This window comes from Sus scrofa, unplaced genomic scaffold (assembly GCF_000003025.6).
Source record: "Sus scrofa isolate TJ Tabasco breed Duroc unplaced genomic scaffold, Sscrofa11.1 Contig1948, whole genome shotgun sequence".
NCBI classification, from domain to species: Eukaryota; Metazoa; Chordata; class Mammalia; order Artiodactyla; family Suidae; genus Sus; species Sus scrofa.
Window position 1 is genome coordinate 1,759 of NW_018084986.1, and position 17,049 is coordinate 18,807.

General features: G+C 41.5%; 1 long non-coding RNA gene across 1 annotated transcript in view; it reads left to right on the forward strand.

The window, feature by feature from the left end:
• The first annotated feature begins 2,926 nt into the window (after positions 1–2,926).
• Positions 2,927–17,049, forward strand: part of LOC110258381 — a 30,412-nt gene continuing 16,289 nt past the window's right edge. The window contains exons 1-2 of the long non-coding RNA XR_002341131.1: positions 2,927–3,010; positions 5,665–5,794. This is a non-coding gene — a long non-coding RNA (uncharacterized LOC110258381). The remainder of the gene's footprint in view (positions 3,011–5,664; positions 5,795–17,049) is intronic.

Here is a 17,049-nt window from a genome sequence, read left to right on the forward strand (position 1 = left end):
CTTAAAAGTTTCTCTGGGTCCTAAAGTTGATACAAATAGCCAATCTGAAAACACAGAGACAAGTGTCCCCCCACATGACTGATGCTCTCTGTGGACCAAGGACGAACAACTTGATTTCTGCAAGGCCAAGAGTGATTGTCTCCCCCTGGGGCATGTATCCACTCTTGGCTCAGTCAGCAGTAGAGGATGATAGTGAATCAAGCTCATGTTTTCAGGAGAGGCCATTTGTTAAAGGAGGGAATGTATGGTGGACAGATGCTCCAAATGGTGTCTTTGAGCTGGAAAACATGAGGACTGTCTATTGGTTATTTACCTTGTACACAACTCTCTACTGTCTGAAAATGAAAGTCAAGACTGCCCTGACCATTCCACATCATTTTACTCATATCCCAACCTAAGGCTTCTGGGCTGGTCCAAACTCCAGGGAGGTAAATTAAAAAAAAAAAAAAAGATGCGGTTACAGCTCTCTTTGCAACAGTTACAAGGGTCAATTGCTTAAAAGGGTTGAGTCATGTTGTGTTGTGGATGCACAAATGCTGCTCACCATTCCAGGTACCTCCTTTGAGATGTCTGGGTAGCTTTAAGATTTACAACCAGAAAAAGCACTAGAGGTTGATTTCTTTAGACGCTAAACATGCCACAGGGTTTTGGAGTCAACTAGAGCAAGAATAAACTCAGCAAAACTGGAGTAGTATTTTATGCAAAATCACTTAAAAATTCAGATGCAATGAAAATTTTAGTCTGGAGCATTCATTTCTTAGAATGTTTAATGGAAGCTGTGGACTGAGGATTTCTTTGCAAATTGCATAACTTTACAGGAATACCCTGCCCTGTGCTAGCCTTGGGGACATCTCAGCAGAGTTTTCCCTCCACATTCTTATTTTCTGTGCTGTATTTGGAGGACTTCAGTAAAAACCCAATCCTTACAGATGTGTTTTGTCTTTTAAAAAGAGTTTATTGCTCCTGACTTCATAGCACTTTGTTTTCCTACAAGGAGGCTTTGGAATAGTTTTGCAACAGGCTTTGCCTAAGCACTCACTGATGCTTTATTTAATCACAGTTTTATGAACTCTTCACCAGCCAATTTTACAGCCCTATAATCTTGCTTAGGAGACAGATACTGCTTTTTCCCACAGTCCATTTTAAAGGCTTTACCATCTGGGATTTTTTCAGTAAACTCCTAACTAGCAAATGGGTGCCATGTTTTCAGGATTTTGCAGCCCCCAAACTCTAGGGTTGTTGTACATGAAATACCTGGTAATAAATAAGTGATGTAAACTTGTTTTTCATTCTTTTAGGGAGCTAATCATCAAAATAGATGTTAATAGTTCATAACTTGTTTAATTTGATTTATTTCCTTACTTAGTGAATAAAAGACAGTGTATTATTGCAAAGGTTAGCATATTATGTCAGATTTTTTTGAGAACATTTGACCCCCCCAAAAGAATATGATTTCTCATTCCTCCCCTCCACAGCAGTTACTGTATTCATAGAAAATGGAAAGCAACAAGGTTCAGTTGACTTGCCTGGGGTCATATTTGCTAGCCCAGAACAGAAGTCACTTGAGCTAGTTGAAGTAAAAACATGTTATAGTTTGGAGACCATGGAGGGGTATCTCATAGCCAAGAACACTTGGTCTGGAGTCTAGCTGAGTTTCCCTGAAATCTGGACCTGGAGCAGCTCATCGCTCGGTCTCTTCTTAAAGTCACTTGGTCTCTTGCCCCTGTAGCTTCATCTGTTTCTTTCTCTCTCTCTCTTCAAACCAGCCTTTTTCTGGTTTGGCACCACATGTGTATCAAACATGGCTTTTTATTCTGTATCACTTCCCTTGTCAAGCACCCAATATGGAATGACGTGTCTCCAGCTCCAAGTTTCAGACTCCTGGGGAAAGTTAGTTCAGCTCTGACCAGGTATCCGTTCCTGGTCCAAGCATCTGTGGCCAGGAAGCCATAATCACATGACTAGCGGTCTGCACAGATGGAACTGTAAACCTGATGCTCAGGGGATGGAGCAGGGGAGGTGATACAAGAAGTTTCTTGCAGTGAGTGGTGAGGAGGAAATTGACTCACTAGGTGGAGAAACAGCTCATTTTCATACCCACTGCAGACTGGAAGTCACATCTGTCCTCTCACCCATCCCAGTTAATCCTGCTGATCTTTTCCTCCTTTTCATTTGGTCCCTTAATGGTTCTTTAATGACTTCCTCTCTTTGCTTCTCCTCACTTCTTTTTCTCTCCTCTGTTTCTTCATTGATGCATCAGGAAAGTAACATGATGCATCTATCTGGTGATGGAAAGAACACTAGTGATAGTAAATCCAAGACCAGCCTCTAGTTCAGATTTGCTTAGGGCTAGTCAGAGCAAGGTTGACCTAGACCTCGGTCAAATCACTTAACTTCCCTTGGCTGTGGTTTCTTCTGAAAATGATTAGAGCTGGGCTAGATGCTGGAAAAAACCTTAGTGATCACTTTGTCCAGGATGCTAAATATCTACATTTTGCAAGAGTAGTATCCATGGAAGATGTTACTAATTGATCTCAGCATGCTTCCTGCTTATCCAGGACTATGCTCAGAATCCTTCACAACATTCTGGGTCTCCACTACAAGTCTGTTTGGGGAAACTCATCTTTAAGATGTGACCACTTAGCCATCTCAAGGCAAGAAATCAAAGCTCAGATGTCTACCAGTTTTTCTTCTTTTTACCTTCCTTAGAGGGATGGGATATGTGAAGCCATTATTCCTAATTCCCTGAAACTTTGAAGAAAGAATTTAATCCTCTCCTCTGTCCTTCTCTTCCTGGTCAGTCATTCTTTTACAGAAACTCTGTTTACTTCCTGACCTCTATTCAATCAAGCCTTTAATTCTTTAATTTCTCCTGTGGCTGAAGAATTGACAGGGTTTTTTTTTTTTTGTTTTCTGTTTTGTTAAAGCAAAGATGTGGAATTGACCATGTTTGTCTGAGAGCCTCAGCATTAGACTGGCTCACTTTGCAACTGTGTGGTGGCAGGCAACAGTGAGTATTATTTTACTATTTGCAAATATGTTTTCTGCAGCTATATTTAGACTGAAGAAAGATCCTTGCATTCTCAGCTCAAATTATAGTCAATATTCATAATTACTGTCACCCTCAAATAGCACACTGAGTAAGGTCACATCTTCAATTCACATTTCTCATCTGTATTTACAAATGACACAGCTTTGGAACATCTGCTGTGCCTAGAGAACACTCATTTTTGCAGATGATACAGCTGTAATGGCTGGTGGCAGAATTGATTCCTTGACAACAATGCTAGGAAGCATTTCTCCCTTTCTGCCTTTCCTGCTGGATGCTGTTTTTAAAGTCTCCTTCTGGAGCTCATTTCCCCAGGAGGGATGGATTTAAACTTTTAAGGTAGGCCATTTCAACTATTTCTGCTGAAAGGCTGCCTCTTAGAATGGTTGCTAATGGCAGCCTCCATGGGGTGGGGCCACCTTATGTAATAGCCCTGAGCGAGGGGAGCTGTGGGTCTAGAGAGGAGACCAATGCATGTGGAGGGATAAAAGAAAACTTTTCCAAAGACCAGACCAGGGAGAAAATCCCTAGGTCTAATGCACAGGAGGCTTCAACTGACTTTCTAGTAAAAACAGTCCTTAGTGTTGGTAGAGAATCTGGCCATACCACTTTATCCTTGGAAAGGGATAGCACTCTAGGTAAATGATGGGGAGTGGTGTTATAGGCCATGTAGACTGCATTTAAATGTTTTTTTCTGGTTGTTATTTACTTCTCATTTAAAAATATTATAAGGGGGAGTTCCCATTGTGGCTCAGCAGTGATGAACTCAGCTAATAACCATGAGTTTGTAGGTTCAATCCCTGGCCTCACGTAGTGGGTTAAGAATCTGACATTGCCATGAGCTCTGGTGTAGTTTACAGATGCAGCTCAGATCTGGTGTTTCTGTGACTATAGTGTAGGCTGGCAGCTGAAGCTCTGATTAAAAACCTAGCATGGGACTTCCATATGCCTTGGGTGCAGCTCTAAAAAGACCAAAAAAAAAATAATTGTAAGATATGGAATCCCCTTGTGGCTTAGCAGATTAAAAAATCTGGCATTGTCACTGCAGTGGCTCTGGTTTCAGTTGTGGGATGGGTTTTGATCCCTGGCCTGGGAATTTCTGTATGCCACTGGGGTAGCGAAAAAAAAAGGATACACATTATCGGGTAATAAAAGTGAGGACTTGGAGTTCCTGTCATGGCTCAGTGGAAACAAATCTGACTAGTATCCATGAGGATGTGGGTGTGAACCCTGGCCTTTCTTGGTGGGTTAGGGATCCAGCATTGCCATGATCTGTGGTGTAGGTCACAGATGTGGCTGGGATCTGGCATTGCTGTGGCTGTGGGGTAGGCTGGTGGCTAAAGCTCTGATTCAACTTCTAGCCTTGGAACCTCCATATGCCTCAGGTGTGCCCCCCCCAAAAAAAAATATATATATAGATATAACAAACACATACACACACACATACACACACACATACACACACTCTATATATACTGATATATATAAAGTGAAGGCACAAATGTTTTCATTTCTGAAGGCACATATCATTTGCAGGAAATGCAGAGGACAGAGGAACATTTTGAATTGAACCATAAATAGGAATTGGCCCAATTCAGACCAAAGGAATTCTACAGGTTCAAGGGCCCAGGTGACACACTGTAAGGGCACAAAGGGAATGAAGGGAAGAATCTCGGGATTAAAAAAAGACCTAAAAGACAGAGTAAATTTTTTTTGTTGGGCAAGATTAATCTATGATAAAATTATTTAAAAAATAATTTCCAGAGTTCCTGTAATGGGTCAGTGGTGAGCAAATCTGATTTGGAACCATTAGGTTGTGGGTTCGATCCCTGGCCTCGCTCAATGGGTTAAGGATCTGGCATTGCCATGAGCTGTGTTGTAGGTAACAGATGTGGCTTGGATCCCACATTGCTGTGGCTCTGGTATAGGCCAGTGGCTACAGCTCCAGTTAGACCCCTAGCCTGGGAAACTTCATATGCTGAGGGTGTGGCCCTAGAAAAGGCAAAAAGACAAAAAAAATATTTCCTATCTTAAATCATGCCATGATGAATGGGCTCTTTTAGATGATAAGTTTGACCTTTCTGTGTTACGGAGGAGGAACCTGGGGCCCAGTCAGACAAAGTGATTTGCTTAACGTTTAAAAGGTTCGAGTTCCGGTTGTGGTCAGTGGTTATAAACACAACTAGTATGCATGAGGATAAGGGTTCAATTCCTGGCCTCAGTCATTGGGTTAGGGATTCAGCATTGTCATGCTCTGTGTGAATGCTGCAGACTTGGCTTGGATATGGCATTGCTGTGGCTGTGTTGTACCCCTTTCCACTTCAATCCCTAAACTGGGAACTTCTGTATGCCATGAATGTAGCCCCAAAAAGAATAAAAAAAAGGGAGCGAGTGGGAGAGTTATGGTAAGAATCCAGATGCCCTGGCCTGTGTGTGATGTTTCTGCTACTTTCCCCTGAGTACCATCTTTGTCATACGTTAATTTTATCTTTGAATTCATTGAGCTAGATAAAAATCACAGCAGATGTGAGTACATGTTGGAAACTACTTTGTGTTAATCAATTCTGTTCATTGCTTTTCAAGCAAAACTGTCTCTCTATTTGTCCTTTATATAGCAGCTGTAAGCAAGCCCAGGAGCTGTGACATTCTCTGAATTTTGGAGTCACAGAATAAAGTTATTCTTTTGGTTCTACTTGCTTGGATATCATAAAATCACTTCCATCATTCAGCACTATTAAATTGCTTGTAAGTTGAAATTAAGGCTATTAAATAATCCTTCTTTTTATTACAAATTTCTTTTTTTAATATTTCTTCCAGCACTGATTTAAATGATGTATTTTTCATGTGTAGCATTTTTCTTAGGGGATTCATTCTTTCGTGGCCACCCGCAGCACATGGAGTTCCTGGGCCAGGGATCAGCTCAAAGCTGCTGTTTTGACCTAAGCCTTGGCTGCACCAATGCCAGATGCTTACTCCACATTAAGCTGGGCTGGGCTGGGGATTGAACCTGTGTCCCAGTGCTCCCAAGATGACACTGATCTCATTGAGTCAGAGCAGACATTCTGGAATTCATTTTTTTTTTTACTTTTTTTTTTGTTTATTTTCCCACTGTACAGCAAGGGGATCAAGTTATCCTTACATGTATACATTACAATTACATTTTCCCCACCCTTTCTTCTGTTGCAACATGAGTATCTAGACAAAGTTCTCAATGCTACTCAGCAGGATCTCCTTGTAAATCTATTCTAAGTTGTGTCTGATAAGCCCAAGCTCCAGATCCCTCCCATTCCCTCCCGCTCCCATCAGGCAGCCACAAGTCTTTTCTCCAAGTCCATGATTTCTTTTCTGAGGAGATGATCATTTGTGCTGGATATTAGATTCCAGTTATAAGTGATATCATATGGTATTTGTCTTTGTCTTTCTGGCTCATTTCACTCAGGATGAGATTCTCTAGTTCCATCCATGTTGCTGCCAATGGCATTATGTCATTCTTTTTATGGCTGAGTAGTATTCCATTGTGTATATATACCACATCTTCCAAATCCAATCCTCTGTCAATGGACATTTGGGTTGTTTCCATGTCCTGGCTATTGTGAAAGTGCTGCAATGAACATGCGGGTGCAGGTGTCTCTTTTAAGTAGAGTTTTGTCTGGATATATGCCCAAGAGTGGGGTTGTAGGATCATATGGAAGTTCTATGTATAGATTTCTAGGGTATCTCCAAACGGTTCTCCATAGTGGCTGTACCAGTTTACATGGAATTCATTCTTAAATAGACTGGAAGTTTTGAAAATGGCAGCTATCTGATGTAGATTGGCATGAAAGGTAACCACTTAAAGTTTTAGAAATCTCAATAGAAATGTGTATTCTGACCACACAGGAAATTTAGCCAATAAGTTCATTGTACCAAAATAGATTTAGGATTAAATTGTTCAATAGTTCAATATAGTTTGAGAGAAAATCAATTTTAATGAAGTCTCTATAATAGAGATGTTCATTTCTTTATGACACATATTTATCATTGATTATTTCTCTTTCCAAAGAGAGGCAGGATTTCAGGCTCATTTTAAGTAATTAACAACCCAATCAGTGTGCCACAAGAAACATTTAATTTCTCTAGCTATTGGTGTAAAAAGTCAACAAAACATGCTACTATTTCACTGGGAATGGTTCTATTTAAAATAATTGGTTAACAATTCAAGCTAGAACATAGAATTATATGTTGTTTATCTTGTGGATAATAGCATATGTTTTTAACTTTAATGGGCTATGTAATTATACTGGAGCAAGAGATCTGGAAAAATCATAAGCTGGATAAACTCTTGGCTTCAGGAGAGCCGTTCTTTCTTTAGGGGCCATCTGACAAGGAGAGTTTCCCACCCTTTAAAAAGTCTTCACAGTTGTTTTTTCCATGATCATCCCCACTAGCCCCTTCCATCCCTTAGTGTCAAGACTGTTCTGTAGAGGCTGTGTCTCCATTGTCAGGCTCTCCTCACATTTCCTCCCTGCCTCCCCCACACCAGCAGTAACGGGTGTGAATTGCCTTCTCAGTGGTAATTACCTATGGAGAGAAACCTCAGAGCTTCTTCAAAAAAGGTAGCTCCTTGGAGTTCCCATCCTGGCTCAGTGGTTAATGAACCCTATTAGTATCCATAAAGACTCAGGTTCTATCCCTGGCCTCACCAAGTGGGTTAATGATCCGGCATTGCTGTGAGCTGTGATGTAGATTCCAGATGAGCTCAGATCTGGCATTGCTGTGGTTGTGGTGTAGGCCAGCAGCTACAGTTCCAATTCGACCCCTAGCCTGGGAACCTCCATGTGCTGTGGGTGCAGTCCTAAAAGGACAAACAAAACAAAGCCAACAAAAAAAGGCAGATCATTGATTTTCAGACTTGGAGAACTCATGGATTAGTAAAATGAAGAATTTAGGAAGCCCACTTTTGATTGCTAACTTTTGCTTTTGTCAGGTAAGGGCATGAACATAATAGTAGCTATACCTTCTATCACTGGCACTTCAAGGAGAAAGAAAATATTGACACTGAAAACAGAGGATGGTCCTTTAGACCCAGAGAGGCAGTTGGTGAACACACACACACACACACACACACACACACACACAATTAGTTATTTTTCTTATTTTGTCTTGGTAGGGTGAAAGCTTTGCCTTGGATTTGAGTTTGGACTAGCATTTGGATACCTCTTGCGAAATGATTGGATTTTTTCAAGTGACATCTTTAAAAGGAGGGCCCTTTTCAAGTTCCTTGAAGAAAGTTGAATACCTTGGGGTGACCTTATTTTATGAGGCAGGATACAATGGGGATGAAGAACATAGACTCTGGAGTTCCCTTGTGGTGCAGCAGGTTAAGGATCCAGCGTTGTCACACAGTGGCTCAGGTCACTGCTGTGGTAAAAGTTGGACCCCTGCCCTGGGAATGTCCACATGCCACAGGCACAGCCTAAAAAAATAATAATATTAAGAGAGAGAGAATGTAGATTCTGGGGCCAGGCTGCCCAGGTTTTATACACATGTGTGTGCATGCACACATGGACACACACACACACAAACACACACACGGATTTATTGTGAAGATTTGGTTCACGTGATTATGGAGGTTGTGAGTTCTACCACTTGCAATTGGAAAGCTAGAGACCCAGGAAAGCCCATGACGTAATTTAGTCTGAACCCAAAGACCTGAGAACCAGGATAAATGATGATGTAATCCCCATCCAAGGGCAGGAGACCAATGTCCCAGGCCAAATAGGCAGGAAGGGAACAAATCCTCCCTTGCCCTGTTCTTACATTTTATTTTCTCCAGGCCCCTAGGGGATTGAATGGTGACTGCCCATGATGGGGTAGGCAGCCTCCTTCACTGAGTCCACCAATTCTGGTGCCTGTTTTATCCAGAAATGATGGTAATCAGGGCACCCTGTGTGTGGCCCAGTCAATTTGACACATAAAATGAACTGCCACAAGCACCTTGGTGTGTAGTCAGTCAGCCCCAGCCTTCTCCTGGAGAAGAGTGGGATCTGTGTTGGGTAGGCCAAGGGCACAGAGTTCCTGCATTCTGGTTCCCTCTTGGGGATCCCTAGTTCTGGTCAGACATCCCAAGACTGTTGCTAGAGACTAGAAGGATAAAGGAAATGCCGTTACCTATACTGAAAAATAATGCCTAAGGGTTTTGTTATGATTAACTAAACCAAGGCATTGGGAGATAGAAAAGGAATTTCTGTTAATGGAATGAATTCAGACTTAATATAGATAAATCTGGGAGTTCCCATCTTGGCACAGTGGAAATGAATCTGACTAGGAACCATGAGGTTGTGGGTTCGATCCCTGGCCTTGCACAGGGGGTTAAGGATCCAGTGTTGCCATGAGCTGAGGTGTAGGTCACAGACGTGGCTCAGATCCTGCATTCTTGTGGCTGTGGCATAAGTCACCAGCTATAGCTCTGATTGGACCCCTAGCCTGGGAACTGCCATATGATATGAGTGCAGCCCTAAAAAGACAAACAACAACAACAAAAATATATATGTAGAGAGATAGATAAATAACTAGATAGAAAAATCTGACTATTTTATACCAAATGTGAGAACTTGTTGTCTAGAATAGAAATGTCTAAATTGTAGAATTTTTGAAAATAAATGCTATCTTGATTTGACCACATGTGTAAAGCCACATAAACTACATGAAAATTATTTGCTGTGAACATATTGTCTATCTTTTTGAATTTTGATGCTTCTCAGGGGTTTGAAAATTACTTAGAGTAAATATTTCTTTTTTTATCTTTTATCTTAGATCAAAATCAATTTGATCATTATGCAGTCCTAATAGATTCTTTCTATGAGAATCTGAATTTACAAATCCTGAAATAGTGGTATTTATATTAATGAAGATAGACTTCTGTAGTAAAATTTATGCCTAAGTCTGGCATCAGTAAATATGAATTAAGAGTCAGTAGTAATATTTTATTATTAATATTGGCAACTTATTCTGCTTCTTTGGCCTTCTATATAGATACTTGCAGGTCTTTAGTGTCTAGCTGTAAGAAAAATATCGGTATCCATGAAGCATCAAAAAGCTTTTTCTGGTCAAGCATTTTTCTTGTATGTCTGCAGTGGGGGTGGGAGGAAGACAATCAAGTTATTGGTATTATTTTACCTAAATTAACTTAATGCCCCAAGAAGGCATTAGAGCCACTCAGCATAACAATGATGGTCCTTTACATTAGTTCTAGCACTTTCCAGGTTTCCTAGTGTTCATCTTTATGTTATCTCAGTGATGTGCATCAACAGAAGAGCTCGTGAATAAGTCTGATAACTGTGAAACTAACAAACAGGAGCAGAATTTGTCAGCTGTATAATGACCAAGCGTATATTTTCTGATTCCATAATGGATTCAGTCCATCTATCTGTTCTTTGGTTTTTCTGGGTGTTTGAAATTGGTCAAGGGCAATGACTTTAAGTGCTGAAATGATCTAAGCTAGAATTCCCCCAAAACATTCTTCAGTTGGGATATAACTGGTAGGAGGCAAAAAAGAAGGAAAGTGTCAGTCAACTAGCTTCAGTGTTGTCTAGAACTTTTTTATCACACACTTTTCAGAGTCTTTAGTGCACTTGTCTGCACTGTGAATCTCCCATGAGAAATATCCTGAACTGTTTTGAACACAGAACCCCTTTCCCTCAAATCATTGCATGTGACCAGTATTTAGTGGAACAGATGTTTGGACAAGGTTATCTTTGCTTTTCCTCAGTCTTGGAGAATATCAGTCTGTGGATGTCTGTAGGATTATTTTCTTATCCATCTAACAAAATATCCTGTGAGATGCAAAGCGAATGAGGGCTCTGGTTCTCATGAACAACATTGTAGATGGTATGGAGTTGGGGCTGCAAATATTAAGAGTCTAGACTTTGGCCTAGAGTCATATTAGTTGGTCTTTAAATGTTTAAATGCAGTGAATTTCTTTCTTTCTTTTTTTTTTTTTTTTTTTGCTTTTTAGGTCTGTACCCATTGCATATGGAGGTTCCCAGGCTGGGGGTCTACTCCGAGCTACATCTGCCAGCCTACACCATGGCCACAGCAATGCCAGATCCGAGCCATATCTGCCACCTATGCCACAGCTCATGGAAATACCAGATCCTTAACCAACTGACTGAGGCCAGGAATTGAATCCCCAACCCCATGATTCCTCGTTGGATTTGTTTCTGCTGTGCCACGACAGGAACTCCAAAGTTTTTGTTGTTGTTGTTGTTGTTGTCTTTTTATGGCCACACTTGCAGCATATGCATTTCCTGGGCTAGAAATAAAATCAGAACTGCAGCTGCCAGCCTAAGCCACAGCCATAACAACATAGCAACACCAGATCCCAGCTGTATCTGGGACCTACGCTATAGCTTAGGTCCAAACCCACTGAGCAAGTCTAGGCATTGAACCTGCATCTTCACAGGTAATATGTCAGGTTTTTATTCCACTGAGCCAAAACAGGAACTCCTGCAGTGAAAATTTTACATTCTCCTTTAATGTGTATGGATGTTTTGTGCATTGCACTCAGGTGTGTGTATTGACTGTCACAAACTTTATAAAATTTTTATTACTTATAATTTGTGCATTACATAATTTATTATCATATATATGCATACATAATTTTTATATAATTGCACAAATGTATCTTGGAGTGTACTTAGATTTTGATTTTTCACTGTTATCCCCCATCCTTCCCAGCCTCCCATATATGCATATTTTTTTTGGCTTCCCTGTATACATTTACGTATTTTGATCATTGCTTCTATAATATATACTTACTGGATTTTGGTGTTAAAGCAGTACTAGTTTCATAAAACAAATTGGGAACATTTCTACATATTTCAAAGGCCTTAGTTTGATATCATTAGAATTACCTTTTTTAAAAAGAGATAGATCTCAGCTGAATATACCTAGTCCTGGTGCCTTTTATATCTAGCAGTGGCTCCTTTTTGGTATGTTAGCTTGTCTGTTTTAACTTTTTCATTTCTGGCTTAATTTTTCCTTGTCAAAATTATTCTCATCTAATACATACACAAATTTTAATACATTAATTAATTATTAATTTTAAAGTTCAACATAGGAGTTCCCAGAATTCCTGACGTGGTGCAGTGGTTAACGAATCCGACTAGGAACCATGAGGTTGCGGGTTCGATCCCTGCCCTTGCTCAGTGGGTTAATGATCTGGTGTTGCTGTGAGCTGTGGTGTAGGTCACAGACATGGCTCGGATCCTGGGTTGCTGTGGCTCTGGCATAGGCTGGCAGCTTCTGCTCCGATTAGACCCCTAGCCTGGGAAACTCCATATGCCATGGGAGTGGCCCAAGAAATGGCAAAAAGACAAAAAAAAAAAAAAAAAGATAGGAGTTCCCATTGTGGTACAGTGGAAAAGAATCCAACAAGGAACTGTGAGGTTGCAGGTTCAATCCCTGGTCTTGCTCAGTGGGTTAAGAATCTGGTGTTGCTGTGAGCTGTGGTGTAGGTCACAGATGTGGCTCAGATCTCGTGTTGCTGTGGCTGTGGCTGTGGCATAGGCCAGCAGCTGTAACTCCGATTAGACCTCTATCCTGGGAACCTCCATATGCCACAGGTACAGCCCTGAAGAGACAAAAGACAGTAAAATAAAATAAAATAAAATAGTTTGAGATCAATAGGTGAGAAGCTAAAATAAAAAATAAAATAAAATAGTTTGAGATCAATAGGTGAGAAGCTCTTTCTTGTTCTGTCTCTGCATTCTCCTCTCAGCATCTCAGCTATCGTTGCAGTTAGATATGTGAGGAATCTTGTCAAGAAAGTGTTCACTTTGCAATTGTGCTGAATAAATCATGTTCCAAACCACAGTCTTGATCATGGAAATAAACAGACTTCAGGGGAGAAATCTAATGCAGAAGTTCAGGGAGTCTTCCTAGTGCCAAGAAAGCTGGGTGGATTCCTCAGGTACTCTTAGGAGAATTATAGTTGGAGAAAGCGGGTTCATCATGAGAAGTGAGAATGATTCCTACGAAGATAGAATGGATTTCCTCACAGACATGGGGAGTATAAGACTTAAAAAGATATGATTCTGAAACCTCTCAGCTGGATTTTGTGCTCCTTGATATTGGGTAACATTTTGACTGTTACACCAGGATATGTTCCAAATACTCTGCATGGATTAATGCATTGAAGCCTGAACACAGCCTGGGAAACAGTGATTATCACCATCTTCCGCTTAGAAAGGGGGAAACAGGCACAGAGAGGTCCACGACTTGCCTAAGTTTGCACACCTGGAACAAGGCTGTGAGGCTGTGGACCCAGCTGCTCTGTCTCCAGGCCCCACAGCATAAACCATGATATTTGACCACCTTTCCAGTGAGACTGCAGTTTGTGAACCTCTGTAAGGCAGTGACCATCAGAGAAAGCATTCAGTATATATTTGCAGGATAAATGTTAAGCGATTGGGCAAATGAGGGAGGTAATTGGCTGTAATGCTAAGCAGAAAGGGAAAAGGACTTGAATAGAGCTAAAAATAGAGTTGTGGGAACAGTGGCCTCTTAATTATGGGACTATCACTTAGGAAGCAGTTTACATTACATTTAAATGTTTCAACATGGGGGAAGACCAGTAGTAAGTTGTCTTTTCACTCAACTCTCAAAGCTCCTGTTGCTGCTTTAGGTACAGAATTTCCTAGATCTTCAATATTTCTTGCTTTATGAATTTAAATGGCCTCAACTCCCCTTAGGGTTATTAGAATGAAACAGTAGGAATTGATATGAAATTTGTGGAAGATTTGCCAATGGGATTGTCCTAGTTATGAAGGTCAGTTATTGGTGGTTAATTGTGTTTTCTATCATGGAGTCAGGTCATCAATTTTTAAACTTATCAATGACCCTCTCAGCAAGATCAGAAGGAGGCCAGGGTGTAGGGGAAAGAGACAAACTCTAGGTCTCATTGATTTACTTCTCTTGATGCAGCTGATTTTCTGTGTACGTGGTGTCCTAGTGCATAAGAGGGGCCATCCCATCTGCCATATATGGATTGTGATGACAGAATTGGAAGGAGATGAGACCATAACTTGTCATGCTGAAAAATTATAAGCAACCTGTATCTTTACAGTTAGAGAATGGTCACACGGTATGATACTACATCTTAATGGAAATAATATTCCACCTTATCCAATATGGGCTTCACATCATGTTAAAAGACAAGAATCAGGTGCAAAGATGGATGTGCAGTGTGATCACAGTTCTGAAAACAAGAAAACTGAAGCTTTTCCAAGAATGAAGCCTGGGAGTATAAGTACCACAGGATGAGTCCTGGTTTTCTTTTTTCTTTTGCCTTTTTTTTTTTTGCCTTTTTTTTAGGGCCACACCCATGGCATATGGAAATTCCCAGGCTAGGGTTCAAATTGCAACTATAGTCGCCACCCTATGCCACAGCCACAATAATGCCAGATCCAAGTCTGTAACCTACACCACAGCTTATGGCAACACTGGATCCTTGACCCACTGAGTGAGGCCAGGGATCAACCCACAACCTCATGGTTACTAGTTGGATTCATTTCCACTGAGCCCTATGGGAACTCCAGTCCTGGTTTTCTTGATGTGGTTGGACAGGCACATGGAGAGGGCTGAGGGCAGCATGGATTTGTTTTCATTTTCCTCCTACTTTTCCATCTTTTCTGAATTTTCTGTAATGATCACATATACTCAGGCTTTAAAAAAAACTGAAAGTGAAGTCTATTGCTGTTATAAAGGGGTAAGATCAACTTTATTTTTAAACCTCTTTCACAAAGGATTTGAAAGCAATAAACCTTTAATAAAAGAAAACAGCTGTGAAAGAGCTTTGAAAGTTAAAATGCTTCTGTCGAAACAGTAAACAGAACCTTCTCTTTGCTGGCATCACTTCATGAAAAGGCAATTTGATTCTATTAACTGGCACATTTCATTTTAAAAAGACCCAAGAGAAATCGTCTTAGGCCAGAACATCCCAGGCACCAAACTTCAGAACTGCGGGGTGTGGGGTGGGTGCTTTAGCATAGCAGTGATACTGAATTCATCTCTTTTGACCTTCTGGGAATGGAAGCCTGACAGGTCTTGGTGATTTAGAGCTGTGCTCAGTAATGTTTGTTGAAGCTGCACCACGCACCATGGAGAGTGACTCATCACCAAACTCAGGAGAAATGTCAGCTACTCTGTGGGCTCCAGTCTGTTGGGGGTCCCTCTGGGAGCATGGAGCTTACCCCAGACCTGGAGTTGGAGGAGGACCTATTCCTTCCCACATGGAACAGAGAGCCTGGAATCTGATGTCAAAGGGGTTGAGCCATACTTGGCTTAAGGGTAACTTTCAGTGTGACCTTGGCCAAGCCAGCACTTGACCTCTATGAACCCTGATTTCTTTACCTGTCAAATAGGGGTAATAACATATATCTTCTAGCTCACAAGAACTGTGAGGAACAAAGTGGAATGAGAGTATAAAAATATTATACAAACTATAATGGCTTTCACAGGTGTGTGGGCTTGTGACAGTGCATGGTCGGCAGGCATTGCTAAGTTCTAATTGATATCTGGGTCTTCTGAGGAAGCCGCTGCCTACCCTGAGTACATCCCTGCCTACCCTGGGCTGAACAAATAATAATAATGAGAGTAATAATAATAATAACAGCAATACTAGCTAGCCTTATAGGAGCACTCTCTGCAAGGACTGTTCTAAGAACTTGACATGTATCTCCTCTTTTTTTTTTTTTTTTTTTTGCTTTTTTTGTTAAGGTCATACTCACAGCATTTGGAGGTTCCCAGGCTAGGTGTCCAATTGGAGCTACAGTTGCCAGCCTACACTGAAACACCAGATCCGAGCTGCCTCTGGGACCTACACCACAGCTCATGGCAATGCCTGATCCTAATCCATTGAGAGAGGCCAGAGATGGAACCCACAACCTCATGGTTCCTAGTCAGATTCGTTTCCACTGTACCAAAATGGGAACTCCTATCACCTCATTTTAATACTTGAAAATATTTCATGGTACTGTCAGTACCAGGAAGTAGGTAGGTACTGTAATTGTCCCCATTTTACAGATGGGTAAACTGAGGCACAGACTGGTTAAGTAACTCATCCTAGGTCACACAGTTAGCAAATAGAGGAGTGATTGGCATTTGCATCCAGGCAGTCTGACTCTGGGACCTGGTAGAAAGCTGTAGCTATTTTTCTCGACATACAAGGAAGAAGAGTTTGGGATATTTATCAGCTGGTTGCCTTAGATTCCTACTTTAAGAGCCATTGTGGATCAGGTTTGCTTTCCTTTAGGTGTGGCAATGAAGCAAATCTGCTGGTGGGCTGGGAGTGGGCCAGAGTGGCTGGGTGCTTGTCCATGACTGGGAATGCAGCTGTGCCTTACTGTTAGTAGGCCAGCTGTGGAAGGCTTCCTTCTCCTCCATGTCACCAGTAGAAAAGAACAGGACTGATTGGGAAAGGACTGTGACTGGCTGGGTTATAGGAAACCAGGAAGCCACCCAGGCCAGCATGGAGAGGTTCTGTGAACCCCAATGGAGAACACTCCTTAAATAGCAGACTTGGTTTGGAAAGGAGGGGCTCTGAAAACAGCCACCACACTGCCCTGGGGACTGAAGAAAGAGGCTCAGGTGAGAAGCAGCAGTACCTGGGGGGCCTGTGGGAGGTTAAAGGGTAGCAGCACCATAGCCCAGGGCTGCATCTTAGATACAAGAACCTAGGCTGAGAAATGAGCAGTGCCCAGGGCCTCGGGAAGACAGAGGCCTGAACAGTCCATCATGGTGCATCTTCACATTCCCACATGGGGGCTCTGAGGTCTGAGGAGGCTAGGCAGGAACTTCTCACCATTTTAATATTAGTCAGTGACAGTCTAAATGTCTAGACCTGGTCAAACACATTCTTAACTTTGGATGTTTCAGTGTGTTAATGATTTGCTCCCTGCCTCTTAGTTCAAGGCTAAGTTTAGCTGTCCTGGGACTCGATGCAAAGTTGCTGAACAACA